This window comes from Vombatus ursinus, unplaced genomic scaffold (assembly GCF_900497805.2).
Source record: "Vombatus ursinus unplaced genomic scaffold, bare-nosed wombat genome assembly UNPS02014837.1, whole genome shotgun sequence".
Taxonomy (NCBI): domain Eukaryota; kingdom Metazoa; phylum Chordata; class Mammalia; order Diprotodontia; family Vombatidae; genus Vombatus; species Vombatus ursinus.
The window spans coordinates 3,827,038-3,831,939 of NW_020954615.1; the positions used below are offsets into that span (position 1 = coordinate 3,827,038).

Sequence of the window (4,902 nt, forward strand, 5' to 3'; positions counted from 1 at the left end):
ATCCCAGCTGTTCCCACCCTTCATACAGCTGCCAGGTTGGTATTTCTAGAGAACAAAACTGTGACCACATCAGTATTCAGGAACCTCTCATGGCTCCCAGTTGCCTCTAGATGGAAATATAGCTCCCCTCTTTGGCATTTAAAGCCCTTCCTGATCCTTCTTGGGTTGACCTTTCCAGTGCACTTTACTTGACTAATCAGGGGCGACATCTTGCCTCTGTCACCATGGGAGCTTGGAGGGAGGTCCCATCTTGATGCTGTCTGACCAGCTTCTTGTTCCTCACAGGCTCACTGCCCCATCTCCTACCTCCAGGCCTTTGCACTCCATTGCTGTCCCTCCTCACCTTGCTTACCGGACACCCCAGCTCTCCTGCTACCTACCTGTGAGCTCTTTCTTCCTCTGGATGGCATTATGTTCTCTCCCTTGCCACCCTTTGGAGGTAGCTTCTGTACGGAGCTCACCTTGCCCTGGGATCTGTGGAAACAGAGTTGCCTCCTGGCCAGAAGCCAGATAGTAGGAATCAGCCCTTCCAAATGGCTGTCCTTAGAGACATTTTCTCGCCAAATCTGTGCCACAGGTGCTGTTAATTAGCCTCTTTTGGCCGAGGAGGAAACTGAGACTCAGAGAAACTTTGGTGAGTTGCCCAGGGTCACACCCCTAGTAATCCTCTACTGCTGAGATCTCCTGGAATCCATTCATTCAATAAACATTTATTAAGCCACTGTTGTATGCCAGGCTTGTCATTATTCCTCACTCTTTGTGGAAACTCCCTGAGAGCTTCCTCAGTCCTGCCAGCAAACATTTAGGGCTTATTGTATGCTAGGCTCTATGCTAAGCATTAGGAATTCAAAGGCAAAAGTGAATCCTTCCCTGCCCTCAGGGAGCTTCCATTCTGGTGGGTGAGCTACCCTATACATTTGTAAGCCTGTGCAGTCTCCCTCAGACTGCTTTTTTTTCCCTTCTCTTTGGACTCCCTGTCCTTTGCTTGGAGCTTGGGACGTAAAAGCTGCCTCTGGATAAAATATTTACTCTGATGGGGTCAGCTGAGACCTTGGAGTCTTGTTCTCTTGAGTTCCTGACTTGGAGGAAAGGTTTCCTTCAAACTCTGGGAGCTTCAGACCCAAGAGAGAAGAGCCCAAGGAGATTACTGCTGCAGTGGGGCTGGAAAGTCAGTCAACGAGCATTTATTAAGTGCCCACTGTATGCCAGGCAGTGGGCCAGTTCCATTCCTCAAAGGGCTCACAGTTTAGCAGGAGGAAACTACACATCTATAGGTATATTAAAAACAGACACCAGATATATTGCAGGATGGGAGTTGGGGAATTAGGGAATAGCCATGGGGGGATGAGGGGTAGGGAAGTCACTTAGCTAGCATTGAAATGGTATTTTAAGGTTTGCAAAGTGCTTCATAAATAGTATTTCATATGATCTGCCATTTCTTTCTCTGGCTCATTTTACAGATGAGGAAACTGAGACCAAAAGTGTTTAAGTGACTTGTCCAGGGTCACACAGCTAGTGAGTTTCAGAAGCTGGATTTGAACTCAGGCCTTCCTGACTTCCAAGTCTAGTTAGTTGTCTGTTCCTTGTACTATCTTGCTGCTTCATGTAAAAGATGGCATTTGAGCTAAGTTTGAAGGAGATGTGGAATTCTAAGGCCTGGAGATGGGAAATGGAGCATTGTGTGAGAGAAAGGAGACAAAGGCTAGTTTGCCCGGACCATAATGGGCTTTGAGGGAGAGGGGGTTAAAATGTATAAGGCTGGAAAGGTAGTTTGGGCTGGGCCATGGCCAAGGTCCCTGAGAGCTGGCCTCTGTCTCCCTTTTGTTTGTCTCTCACCCCAGATTGGCTGGTTGGGAACAGTCTACACCTGTTGTCTCTCTAAACCTATCCGTGAGTGCCAGGGGTATTCCAGGAATCCCAGCAGGGACCCACCCTGAAGTGGTGGAGGGTAGCCTGCGGGTAAGGCGGGGCAGTGTTTCTAGGGGCCCCTCCCTGAGCCTTCATTCCTGCTGAAGACCTCTGGCCAGTTCAGCATTGGGGAAGCTGAGTCACTGGAAGTCCAGCTGGCCGGGCTAAGGTTGAGAAGATTGGGTTAGAGAGGCCCCAGGCAGCCCTGCCCATCACCCTGGATTTGGCCTTGGAGGGCTGGGCTGGGGAGGCAGGATGAGACCCACTGAGAGGAGAGAGAGAGAAGGCTGCCCATGCTGCTGATGGCCTCCTAGTTTTATGAATTTCATTCATTCACTCAACAGACATCTACTTTCTATCCTTTCATATGTCTGTGTTGTCTTCCTTGTTAGAGCACTTGGGGAGGCAGTGTGGAATGATGGAAAGAACATTTCCTCTTAAGTTAGGGGATCTGGATTCAAGTCCTGCTTTGGCATGAACTGTGTAACCTTGGCTGGCTGGCAGGCAGGCCAGTTCAGCTCCCTGGGCCTCAGTTTTCCTAATCTGTAAAAGAGGGGATTAGACTAGGCCTTCCCCCTCTAACTCCCTCTGTGACAGTGGGGGGAGGGGTCACTCCCAGGACCTCAGTCTCTTTGTCTTTATAAGGGGGAGAGGGAAGTGGAGGTTCTTTCCAGCCCCAACACTTATGGGTGTTTGAGCGAGAATGCTCAGAATCAATCAGTGAACGAGCTTTTCTGTTCTGGGCACTGTGATTGTAGATCCCCTCCCCCCCACCCCCTCACCCCAGCCCTGTAGCAGCTTCCATCCTCCTTGGGGGTGGGGGGGCACGAGGTAGTCACATGATAATATGCAAATAGAGGCACACTGATGGAGGGAGGGTTGCTAGCAAAGATAATGTATGGAGATTTAATTCATACTTTTTAAGCTCCTACTATATGCCAGGTCTCTATGGATACAGATACAGAGGAGATAGAAGGAATTTACATTCTCCTGGGGTCCTGCAAAGACAGAAGTGGGACCTTCCCTTCCCTCTGAGAACTCTTATTCCTTATTCTACTGGTGACTGGACTTTGTAAGCTGTAGAACACTCTAGGAATGTGAGTAGAAAAGAATCGTAATGGTCTGTGAGCTCCTGGAGAACAGGGACTCTTTTGCATTTCTTGTTAGGACATGAGTAGGTCCTTAATAAATAAATACCAGTTGACTGACTGACTGATTGATTCCTTCCTTGAAGGTGGATCAGGCCCTTTTCCTTTGGACCCTTCTCCTGGTTTGGCTCTTGGATCAGAGGCTCTGGCTGGCATGGCCTGTGAAATGATGATGACGTTCATCCATTCTCCAAACATGCTGCCTGTCTGCCTGGCGCTTTGGGACTCTCGTTCTGGGGGCTCTGAGCTATGCAGCCACCACACACCCTGAAGTCTTCCAGCATTCTGTTGGGGACAGTGGGTGGGTGTGGGCCTGCGGTCAGGAATGAGACAGGGGCAGCCAAGATGGTGCCCTTTTGTTTGGGGTCCCATCGGGCTGAGATGAAGGCTGATAGTCTGATCGCACGCCATGTGGTTTCTAAACTTCAGAGAGTCCAGCCAGGAGTAATCTGGGGTGGCTACAGGGTTGGTCCAAATGGAGGAGCTCCAAGGGCTCTTCAGGAAGGACCAGCTGCCAGTGGGGTTCAGGTTCAGATAGTCTTTGACTTCTGGCCAGAGGACTCATCGGGAGGGAGGCAAAGTCTGTTGAACCTCTGAGGCTGTGGTGCCTTGTAATGATTAACTTGTCCCTTCCTTTACCCGTCCTGAAGGGCTGTTGGGTCATGGCCAAGAAGGATGATTTTGGGGCACTCTCTTTGCCAGATGCCAAGTGTGGGGCTGCAGTTTTCCCAGATAAATCTCCCTCTTCTGCAGACCCTTTCTCTCTGACTTAGAACCTTGTAGGAGAAGTGACCATGCCTCGTCTTCGTATCAAGAGCAGAGAAGTCAAAGAGGGGATAGGGCGGGAAATTGAGGCACAAGGAAGGAAGATTTGCTCAGGGCACCACAGAATCAAATTATCATGGACAAGACCCTTGATGAACAAAGAAGTGTTAATGTGCTTCCTCCCTGAGATTCTCCCCGGTTTATCCTTCAGACACTCGTTTGTTCATGGTTGGTTGTCTGCGGGGAGCACTGTTGTTGTTGCCTTTCTTTGTTTCCTTCGATGCCTGGCACATAGTAGGGGCTTTATCGGTGCTTATTCCCTAACCTTTCCTCTTCTGAACTGCCTCTGTGGGATAGAATGGGGAAATGCTCTGATCCTGTGATTTCCTTGCCTTCCCAGTGTGCAAATCATTTAACATTATATAAACCTTTTAATATTATGCAAACTTTGGAACTCGTCCTTAAAACCAAGTGCCTGATTTGTTCTGATCGGGGAACTTCCTTTTCCTTGGGCTCCAGCTGGCCTGCATCCAGCTACCCTGCCAATGGGGCTGGTGCTGGCTCTCAGGTGATAATGGGCAGGGCCTCCTGGACCATTGTGGGGTGGGGAGAACATTCCACCCTGGGATGCTGGGCTCCCTCCAACGCCTTTGCTGTAAAACACTGGTTTTCCCAGTCAGCTTTCAGGACAGCCTCTAATCCCTGCCCTTTCCTCCATATCCCAGAATCAAACCAAACAGCAGATATAAAAAACTAACCAAAACCCCCCCAAACCCAGGATGAATGGGGAGTGATTATTTACCTTCCTGAAGAGTTAGCTTTCTAAGGTTGCCATGACTTTTGGTGTGGGGTCCATACCTGAGATGTCATTGGACCATAAGTTTAGAGCAGAAAGATGCCATGGGGTCATTTTGTAGGGGGGAATTCCAGGGAGGGGAAGGGATTTATCAGCCCAGGGTCACAGAGATCAGTCGTGTGTGAGGGAAGATTTGAGCTCAAGGTTTTCCTGACTCCAGACCCTAATCCCTTCCCTTTATAAAGGAGGAAATGGAGGCCCAAGAGGTTGAAAGACATCATCTTC

The 4,902-nt window shown here is 49.5% G+C and overlaps 1 non-coding gene across 1 annotated transcript; it reads left to right on the forward strand.

The window, feature by feature from the left end:
- The first annotated feature begins 3,217 nt into the window (after positions 1 to 3,217).
- LOC114026350 lies at positions 3,218 to 3,460 on the forward strand. The gene has a single exon (XR_003567119.1). It is a non-coding gene; the product is annotated as a small nucleolar RNA SNORD17 (small nucleolar RNA).
- Positions 3,461 to 4,902: the final 1,442 nt, after the last annotated feature.